Source organism: Notothenia coriiceps, unplaced genomic scaffold (assembly GCF_000735185.1).
Source record: "Notothenia coriiceps isolate Sejong01 unplaced genomic scaffold, NC01 NC01_scaffold00037246, whole genome shotgun sequence".
Classification (NCBI taxonomy): domain Eukaryota; kingdom Metazoa; phylum Chordata; class Actinopteri; order Perciformes; family Nototheniidae; genus Notothenia; species Notothenia coriiceps.
This window is the reverse complement of record NW_011369947.1, coordinates 7,867,288-7,878,611: the sequence shown is the minus strand read 5'-3', so window position 1 is coordinate 7,878,611 and position 11,324 is coordinate 7,867,288. Positions and strand designations below refer to the sequence as shown.

General features: G+C 42.4%; 1 long non-coding RNA gene across 1 annotated transcript in view; it reads left to right on the top strand.

Annotated features, from left to right (window-relative positions):
• Nucleotides 1-3,084: 3,084 nt before the first annotated feature.
• The window catches only part of LOC104965686 (uncharacterized), an 8,440-nt gene continuing 200 nt past the window's right edge, over nt 3,085-11,324 (top strand). Inside the window, exons 1-2 of the long non-coding RNA XR_800564.1 lie at nt 3,085-3,169; nt 9,798-9,801. This is a non-coding gene — a long non-coding RNA (uncharacterized lncRNA). The remainder of the gene's footprint in view (nt 3,170-9,797; nt 9,802-11,324) is intronic.

The following is an 11,324-nucleotide window of genomic DNA, read 5'->3' as shown; positions in this document are numbered from 1 at the left end:
CACACCCCCTGTTACATGTGTACTAGCTACTACCTGTACTAGCCGGTAGGATTTAGGTAAGCAAAAAAAAAGAAAAAGGGAGTGGCCGGAACACTAACAAATGTGGGCCGGTAGGATATGCAAAGAAAAAACAATTTTTTTTTTTTAAATTTCTTCACAGCACCGGCCCACCGGGAAAACTCCCGGTATTCCCAATGGCCATTCCGCCCCTGGCTTGAGAGCCGGTCATGTGTTTGTGTGAGGGGACTGAAATGTTTTGAGGGATGAGGGGGTTGCTAGTTGGACTTGAATAAACTTAGATTTATTCCAATATTTCCACAAAAAATAAATAACATTATCGTCACATTTGTACACCGTAAAGCGCACTCTTTAGACCTCCTATTTAATACTGGTATACAGCTCTCACAGTTTGGGGCTCCAGTGCCTTGCTCAAGGGCTGGAACATTTCCATATTTGGTTCATTAGAGAATAGGCTAGCCAAAGAACTTAGATTTAAAACAAATTGAATGTCAAAATAATCCCTTAATAGTCTGATGTATTTTGTCGATTTTACTCATTTTTATTGAGGCCATTCAGTTTATATATTCATATTTATTTTGACCTATTCATTTTCGGGTTTTATTAATAACCATATATTCCAACCCAGTCTCACATCTAAACGTGTAATAACCACGTTGGTCCACAATTGGGACTTAGTATTTCTACAAAAACGCCTCTGAAATTGTAAGATCCCTACGTTTTTTTGCACCATTCATTCATTTCCAATGGCTGGCGTCTATGTCACGTGATCTTCCCCGCAGAAGAAGAAAAAACATGGCCGACCTTCGTTTTATTCTCGGTGGAAAATGCCTATTTTAAGGTTAGTTTGGCCATTAAAATGCGCTTTGATGTCATTTGATGCGAGAAATATGAGTTGTTATTTCAGATTATGTGTGCAGTGGATGTACATGATCTTTAGTTTGCAAGTTATTACGAAGATTACTTCAGGAAATTGTGTCCATACAACGTTTTCATTGTTACCAAGGTGGTTGCTAGGGACGCTGCTATCGATATTATTTCTGTTATGTTGTGTAACTGTTTAATGGTGTTATCTTTATTGCTACCCCCTTCCCCGTCAATGTATAGTGTTGGTGCACAGCGCAAACGTATTAGTTTAACAAAATCCGCATCTAAAATGGTGCCATAGATACGTTATTTCCCCCTGTGCAATTCCAGTCTCACATGTCACATCACATCGTCATAAACAAATACCGGAAACAGACCGAAAACACTTTATTCCGAGTGTGCTTGCTTTTCTCTTTGGAGGTCATCACATAACGGCATTGTAATACACGGTTCGGCTGCATTAAATGTTACATATCTGCCGTAGTTCTCTATNCTATGTTCTATCTATCGGATAGTTTCACTTTCACACATCAGGCCCGTAGCCTAGGTCTCTCAGTCACTCACTCCTGATCGTTCACTGCGCAGTGACAGCTGCTACGGGCCTGATGTGTGAAAGTGAAACTATCCGATAGATAGAACATAGGTAGCCTATCAAAACGGCCCAGCCCAGCCCAGCCCAGTGGGGTGTGGGCCACACCTCTCCAGGGAGTGGCCGGAACACTTACAAATGTAACAGGGGGTGAGGTCAGGTGGTGAGGTCCACCACCTGCCCACACCCCGTGTTACATGTGTACTAGCTACTACCTGTACTAGCCGGTNTTACCCTATCCGATAATAATCCAATGCAGAAGAAATATTGTAAAATAATACATTATTTTATATTTATTCTATGTATATTTATATAGTCTTAAAGTTACCTGGTAACTTTAAGACTATATAAATATACATAGAATAAATATAAAATAATGTATTATTTTACAATATTTCTTCTGCATTGGATTATTATCGGATAGGGTAATAACTTCATAATTAACTACGTCTGAAAGCAAAAGTCTAGGGAAAATAATTGCAAGTCTCTTCATTGCGCATGTCACAAAATGAGAGGCATTGTGGGACATATAGTTTATGGGCAACGTTCTCCTGTAAAGCGGCACGTAACATTATAATAAACTTATTATATTGCAAGCTCTTGTGCCACATAAAATGAAATGGCGGGCCGGATTTGGCCCCCGGGCCTTGAGTTTGACACCCCTGCTCTAAACAGAAAACTCTAGGTGAGATTTTTTTGATTGCCTGAATAGATTACAATTACAAAACAATACTTTTTTGAGACATTTGATGATTGTGATTCTTAGTTTAAGAAAACGTTTAACTGCCATACAGTAGGCTGTTATTTCATAGGGTTTTACAAAACTGAAACATTCTCTAGGTTTAATAATACTAAAGCTGGTATGGTTCCACACACATAGGTCAAACAAATGTTTTGATGGTTATGCGATAACTGAGCCTCAGATCTCATCATCTCTATATTTGTATTGTTTGTGTTATTGTAGCCATTTTGTATTTCCCTACCTTCTTTTTTTAACTGGAAAAAAGTGGAAATTATAATGATGAGAACGTTTTGAGTGGAATAAAAAGTAAAATGCAGGATGAAACAAAACAATAAGCTAAAACACTACAAAGTATAATGAAAAGATAAACTTTTCACTATGGGTGCAGATCACAGAGTGACCGACTCTGCCACTGACAGCCTTTCCTGCTCCCTTCCGTTCGTCAATAAATAAGGTTTAAATCGTCACTAAACATCCCTTTTCCCCTCCCTTTTCTGTAGCGCGACCATGAATGCACGCTTGTGACTCTACAATTATTTAAACATACATTAAACTTAAGTACACGACACTTGCATGACGAGCAGCGAACGGTGTTATGCCGAAATATGCATGCCCTCCAAGATATGCATCCACCTTGCGGGAGCGCGCACAGCTTAAAGCGAAAACTCCCAGAAATCTCAATGATTTGTACGGCAAAGTAGGTTTTTGGAAACAATAACATTCCTTTTCGGTTCATCAATGGTGAGAAATAATCTTTAGTCTATAGTTTATGAACATTAAGAGTTGTTAACATTTTATTTTAGTAGCATTTCCTTAGGCGCTTTCACATTGGAGTACTTTTCCCCCCGAACTAGGCCGATGGGGGGGAGATCTGGTTTCACACCAAAAAGGATCTGGAACTAGTCCCTAGTTTGCGCGAACCTTTTCACCCCCAGATAGTCCCTGCTAGAGAGGTAGAACTTTCCTGAGGAGGAAATAGTTTGTGGGTGTGTCGGCCACACTAACAATTTCTGATTGGCTGGGCGAATTGCAAACCACGCCCCGTAAAACTAAAAAAAAAGTTTTGTGAAGCCGCCATTTTATTTGCTCGCATTATTAGCATTAGCATTAGCCCAGTGCACCAACGGAGAGAGACTAACTTATGGCAACACAAAAGAAAACATGGGAGCGGTGGAGTGATGAGGAGGTGTCGGCGCTTCAGGCGATTTACTCGGAAGACGCGACCCAGCAGCTTCTACTGAAGCCAGTCTTTTATTTAGCACAGTCAAGACAGGCAAAATTACAATAGTGCAATAATAACAATAACGGCATCACCCTGTTCCAGGTCTGTCGTATGCATAGTAAATAGGCTCAGCAGCAGACACGCCTTAGTGTAAAGATAAATAGCAGATAAACCACTACAAAGTAAGACTGCCAGTAAACCCAAAGCAGAACAAGAAGATGTGACGTCAGCAGCTTCATTTGCCTAATCCTCCCTCAGGGACTTATTCTGGTGAGAAAGCGATCTACTCAAGCCCCAGGAAGTGCGCTGGACTCTGTGCCCAAAAGTCGTTGTGTCCAAACGGCGGTACTGCAACTTCCGTATCAGTCCGTGACTGGGCCCAGAAAAACTTTTTCCCATTGACTAACATGGGGAAAGAGACGTCTGTAAATCAGCGGATATTCTTTTTTAAATTAAATAAACTACCCAGTGTGAATTATTGAAACAATTGATTGCTCTTTACAATCAACACTGGTCTAGAAGGACTTATTTTGAGGTGCTGCAAACTAATATCAACACAAACTGAAAAAAAGGTGTACGAGTAGCCTTTGGTGTATGGTTTGACCACAAGTCTAGAAGACAACTAGACCCAAACAAGGTCAATCTGTCGAACAAGCAACATTGGGTATGTCTTTCTATATTTTTCCTTAAGTCACAGTAGTTAGCCAGTAGCCGAATCCTGTATGGAAAGGTTGTGACTTCAATTATGACCAAGGAAAATTAGTAAGCATATGGATAACAATATTGGCCCCAGCGAGGCTCAAAAGAGGCTGCAGCAGTACGCAGTGCTCCATCAATATCAGATTTTAAATTGGAAAAACGTTAGTTTGTCACAAGGGGGCCGGACCGACGGGGCTACTTGATGAATTGGCCGCCTTGGTGATTGATGGTCAGGGGGGAGCGGTCAGAGGGAAAGTTATGCCACACAGTGTCAATATCAGGTTGTTTGCCTCACATGCATAGCAATACCAGTAAAAAGTGTGCGGTAAGAACCCTTGACATGTCCTTTTTTTCAGGTGATACTTGAAATTGACATCGCCATGAACCCTGTTCAATGGTTTCACAACAGCAGAAGTGGACAAAGAACATGAACCAATCGTGTTCACTCACAAGGCCAGACATACAGTATTTACCTTAAAACATGGAGCAAACATACAAATAGTCCTTCACATAAACACAAACAGTACATAACATATTGTTTAATGGCATGTATTCTAGGCCAATGTTCCATGTTCTAAGACCAACATTCAATGCACCATCATTGACAAAAATACACATGCACACATCTAGTAGTAATAAATGGCCTTGCAAATTAGCTTTAGTTATGGGTGCTCACACTGCCATTTGACATTCTCAACACTTAATACAATCCCAGGAGTCTGGAGCAGCATAACAGTAGGGGAAAGCTTTAAAAGATGAGGGGGGGGCTGTAAATTTAACCAGCAGGAAAGCCTGCTGTGGGACTGGTTGCTCTCTATTTGCAGATAATGATGACTCATTCAAAGGCTGGCTGTCTAACAATGCTCACTCTGAATTACAAAAAAACATTTTGTGATGGAATGCATCCAACTCCACTTTTGTATTGGCATATTCAATGAATTCTGGTGGGTTTAAGATATACATATGGATATTAGGAGATTGATTATATGTAATTTGTTTTGCATACTGAGATAAAAAGTGTAATTCTAAATTGAAAATGTGTGTGATGCCTTTGTAGTGTTTACAGCAAACCTGAGTCATACTGCGATCTATGCAGAGTTATTGTGTAATCTTTGCTAACAATTTAGTTTGAAGTTTAATATGTCGATACTAATAGGGGATGATAACAAGCAGGAGCAAAACTGTTATTTCCAGCTTTGTTAACACTAAATCAATCGTCAATTGTTCATGTAGTTCCATAAAAGAAAGACAAATCAAACATTTTACAGTTATTAACCATGTTTTTCTCACTGATAAATGAGAAAATGAATGCTTTTACTGTCAAGATTAATGAAAGGTGTTGGAATAAGATGAAATTATTTTATTTGTATCCAGAGATTCAGTGAAATCAAAAAAGTGACAAGCAGAAAAAATAATGTAAGTCTGTTAATTTATGGCATGTATGTTTGCTTTGTTTGATACTAGCTGCTTTTTACTTTTCTTTACCACACATTTGTAATATGAATCTGCATCTTGTTATTATGCATTCCAAGTCATACACAACCAGACTTCAACCAAGTCAAGAACGTCTTAAATTGGTATAGTTCATTTAATGCTTTTGAAGGAACTTGACCAGTGTGCAATGGAAATGGCTCTTGCCAATGCTGCAGGATGTCTGAACTCAGTAATGGGGTGTGAATGACGTAATCATTTGTTGTAAATTAATCATTACTCATCTTATACATATTCAAAAATGCCTGTAACTAAAGAATAAAGCAAATTACATAAAACTGAGACGAAGTTGATCTGCTCCATTAAATTGTTATGTAATTGATTGTACCCTCAACAAGTTTAGTCCGATTTTGTTTAATGAAATATTTCCTGTGTGAAGACACTTGCGGTTACGACACTTACTCAATCAATATAACCACAACTATAAACTTATTTTTTTTACTTAACAAGTTCATTATTGGTCAAAGTTTATAATAATTATGTTACAACACTTATTCTGCAAACATTTCCATAGCTCTGTGCTTTGAGCTAAATGCTAATCCAGCCATGCTATGATTTGACAAGGTTATGTTAACATGTTGATGTTAAATAGTAGGGATGCACCGAATATTCGACCACCGAAAATTATCGGCCGAAAATGGTTAAAAAGGCCCTTTCGGCTTTCGGCCAAGTGGTGGAGTAATCCCGAAGTGTTGAAAGTCTTTGCAGTTACACCCCCTAGAGAAATGTCAGCTGAACACGTTTTACAAATCGCAATCCGCGCCCCTCTCTCTGATATTTTTAAATATCTCCAAGCGGCAGACATGTTGGCTGTGAGCCAGCCGCGAGCATGGTCGCGCGCCGTGCTTGTCGCCGCGTTTTGATTACGTCATCACAACAACACGTTAGGTTACCAAACTTATAGGTGCATTTGTTGTTGTTGAAGGCCTGGCTGTTACAGTCTTTATTTACACTATTTTGTTGTAGGCCTACTGGCCTAGATGTTTATGCAGTTTTAAAGCACCTTGGCTTTGTTCTGAATGCACTCTGTTGTAGTTATCCTACAGAGAAAAGAAAATGCACTTGACTTGGAATGAATGTACTGTATGCATTCAAAAGTGCTGAATAAATGTTTTATGGACCACATTGGTAAAAAATGATTATTATTTAAGTTAAGTGTTGCCATAATCATGTATTTTTCCATAATCAGGTAGCTGAACAACATTGGTAAAAAATGTATACATTATATACGTATATATATATATATATTTCTATTAATCATTTTCGGCCTTTCGGCATTCAGTTTTCGGCCAACTGTTTCCTATTTTCGGTATCGGTTTCGGCCAAGAATTTACCATTCGGCGCACCCCTAGTCATTTGTATTCATGTACCTTTTTTTTTCATGTTTTATTCTCTTTTGCTTTTTAATTGACTGTTTTGTAAATGCCATTTTATAATGTGTTTCCACTGCACTATTTTTTCACCTTTACACTCATTCCCTTTGGGATTGCATTCGGAATGACCGGTCGTCGGGGCATCGGCACACCAAGTATTATTGGTTGTCAGGGTTCAGTATGCGGTTTATCGGGTTTATCCTAGCGCTAACAGCTTCGGGAGATGTCATAATGCTGGCTTTACCAACCCCTGACAAGTCGGGAATAATGCTGGATATAGGCAAATTTCAACAGCTGGACAAATACGAGGGCAACTTACCGTTGCCCTCCTAACATATAAGCGTTTATTGCACATTGCTGACTTACTGTGTCTCACCTCCTGAGTATCGTGGCTGACGTCTCTATCTCCGAATCCTACGTTTTTCCACGAAATACCGCGTTCGCAAGCCATGTGCCCTCTAGTCAGTTATTCCGATTGTTTTGTCTGCTCCCTCCATCTTGTCCCTGCCCATCCTGTGCTTCGACCAGTCCATGTGCAACCTTAGTCCCTATGAATCCTTTATGACCGACTTGCGATCCTTATTTGATTCTGGCTTGACCGTGACTTCCCTTACACCTACGTCTGATAATCCGTCTACCCTCTCTCCTATTACCCGTGTCGCACTCCAATTAATCCCCTACTCCTTCGTCCACCTCCAAGTGAGCTTCCCGTTCCTTCGACTCTGAACCTTTACTCTCTTTGTGTACTTTTTGTCCTTGTTTTGGTAGTGACGCACCGAAGCCGGGAATGCATGGGGGGGGGGGGGAGATTTCTGCCGTGGACTGCAGGGTCCAATCAAGTCTCTACAACCGCAACTTTTCACAACCTACTCCCTAAGGAATGAACTGTAAAGACCACCCTGGTACTGGAGAGGAGTCTGGTATCGGGAGGGTCGAGTTGTTCCATGACTCAGGGGCCGCGGAGATCACTTGACGGTTCTCCGCAAAGCCCGTCATTAGTCCAGGAAGGTGGTAGTTTGTTGGCCCCACCCCACCAACTCCCCCAGACCTCCATTGGTCCCTGAGTGAAATTGGCCAAACTACGCACTGTGTACTTTAAATCCTATCCGGGAGTTCCGTAGCCTCCATCAGCTTCGGCGTGACGGAGTGTCCGTAACTACTGGAACCCTAGCCCCTTCCCTGGGGTTTTGCTCCCGGTCAAAACGCGCAGAGGTGAGCTCTCCCCCGTGTCCAGAGCCTCATCTCCGTGTGTGAAACAGGTCCAAGCCATCCCGTCCTCGGTCTCTATGCGCAAAGCTGGGGGAGTCGTCTACATAGTATCCCGGCTGAGGAAAACTGCATATACCACATTGAGGCACTCATTGTGGACCGCCCGGGTGAGGGTCCCACCACGGACTCACTGTAGCCGCTTACTCCGTACCCGTCTAACCGGATAATCCCAGAAACATAGCGAGGCAAGCACCCCTTGTTGCCGCCAACCATAGTACCGGTGTGACTTTTGGCGCCCTGGTCATCGTCTGATCCGTTCACAACACACCATGAGGTGGGTTTATTCTACGCACGAGGTGCACCGTCCCCAAGGCTCTGTGGTCCCGTGCATCGTCAGAGTTCGAGGACTAAGTCGGCGAGGCGCAGACCGCGCAATCTGACACAATTACAAGTCTTCTCACCCCTGGTCGACCGACTGACAGCCGTGAACGACCACTTTCTGGTCCTGAGCACTCATTCTGAGTTACACAAGGTAACATTTGACACCGGCCAGACTGTGTGTGTAGGGGATCCCTTTGGTACCTCTGCCTTGTAACCTTTTTTTGTGACGGTAGACGAACAGAGAGACCGTCTACCGATGAATCGTCGCACTGTTTCACCTGGTAGAGCTTTTAGAAAGGTTACAGTTTTTCACCGCACAATGAACTCTGTCGGCCAGGTGGGAAAATGCTTCCAGGTTGCTCTACAGTCTGGGTCCCCACTACACCGTGACCTTCCGCCCGCGTCTCTGGTGGTCTTCCCCCAACGCCCTTCAGAACAAGGCCGTGTCTGACTTGTCCGACGGTCAATGAGGAACTGGCTGGAAGGGTACCTCCCCGGTGGTCTTGGCAGACAATACTTTTCTTTTTGAAACACACCATGAGCTCAGCGCGGGTAGATCACGCTTAGTTGACTTACGACGCTTAACGTCCTTTTTTTCCGTTTTACTTACGGCGAATATACTGTAACCGTACTCACCCTCACCTTTAACATATTTAAACGCTGTAAAACATGGTATAAGCCGCCCGGCGCTAAGTTTTCGCACAGATCAGCCGCGCGGGCACACATACCGGGCGTCGCGGATCAAACGACGAACCACATCTACATCTTACATCGCGTAGGTCTATCACTCATGTCGTCCCTAGTGCATGCCTCGTGTGTGGTGACGCGGAAGACATCCCGACGATTACCTCCCTTGGTTGTTGTATGATCGGAGCCGGACGGACTGGGCAAGTTAAGTTAACCAAGGGATAGAAAAGGAGATGTGAGAGGGGTGAAGGATCTTCTGTCATCGAAATCGCACTACACGAATTGGCACTTACCGAGCGGACAACAGCGCTGGACTTAGTTATACACACACAACACGAACGTAAGCGAACCACGGCGCGTTTCTTTCAATCACACCATGACATTATAATTCTTAAAGTATAGCTAATAAATCGTATGGCGCGCGAGTCCCAAAAGTCAGGTACGAATCTTATATGAGACGATACGTGTTATATACAAGAGAACACCGGGAGGGAGTATAGGGTATGAGTACCAGTTTAGGCGGGTTTTCGTCATAATGCTTCATTATACGTGAGAGACCCAACATTTGACCGGTAATAAAATAGGAAATGTACCAGTTTTACCTAGACCTCCTAAAGAGGGTTATTGGGGTTTTTGTGAAGTTTACCCAGTTTAGCCGGTTCGGTAAAAAAAACAATGAAAACAAATTTACTGAAAATTACCGGAGAACCGCAATTACTTTGTGTCAATGCTATTACACATATGTATACGTTCAAAGTAGAAACGCAAAGAATACAAACCTCCCACTGGGAGGTACTATATAAAAATTGTATTTTAGAAACCCATGAGTTTTACCGACACAAGATACGACCGTGATCCGTAGTACAAAACAATTTCATTAAACTGTCAATGAGTAATAGGACTCCGAATTACGATTACCTCCGCACAAAGACACGAGTCGACAAAATCTGCTCTGTGGTGGAAATGTGACTCCCGGCGCGGACGGTCCCTCAACCGATAGTCGTAGGTTTAGACGTCGAGACCTATGTCAACCTCCCGATTTGACCTTCGTAACAAAAAAAAAAAATGAGTGATTCTAGTTTGAGTTCAATCCCGAAAGGCCCGGTTGACCGACATTCGGCCTGTCAGTCTGTGTGACGACACTCTACCCCTCTCCACTAACAAGTGTCGCACGGACGGAAGTGTGACGTGGCGAAATAGTGACATGATTTATCTCACAAATCACGTATGAACAAATTTGATTTCGTTGTAAATGGTGAGGTAGGTCTTCTTTTCCTTACCTGTGGAATACGACTACGATACCTGTCGAATAACCGTGGAACTTAATGACAACATACGACATATAAGAAGTACCAATAATAACTAGGCAAAACCGAATGGTCTGACCGATGAAATATATAAATAACAACGCCGAAAAAAACTATATAGAAAACTTAAACACATCGTACAAATATGTAATACGTATAGTAAAAATAATATAACACTCAGAAAACCTACGCACCTTTGTCGATAAACTAAGAGGGACAAACGAAATGGTGTGTATGTCCCCTATCACGATTATTTCCCCCAGAGACTGAAACTGAGACCTATGTGTAACATAATTTATCTGGAGTACTACACCTCGCACCCGCACAAAAGGGTACACACAACACTTCACGGGTCCACCCCCGGCCCCGAAGATACACTTCTAAACAGGTTATAACCAAAGTCTGACGAAAATATGAAACACTTCCGGTATAACCGGTCTTATATACGTTGCTTACTTTACGGTTTATTTTCGGGTCACTAAGGGAGTCGAAAGTAATTTTCGGAGGGGCGAGTTGTCTCCGGCCCGCACAAACCTGCGACAATAAGAAAAGCCGTCCGCATGTCCCTCTTGCAAAGTGGGACGACAGTCCCCCTAGGACGTCGCCCACAGGTGCAAGGAGACGAGGACAATCTGAAGCGACAATCGTCCGACCCTCTTCCAGCGACGTGAATCATTCAGTCCCTTCCTGCAAATAAAAGTATATCGTGGAAGTTCGCGGCTCCGTAAGTTTAAACGAA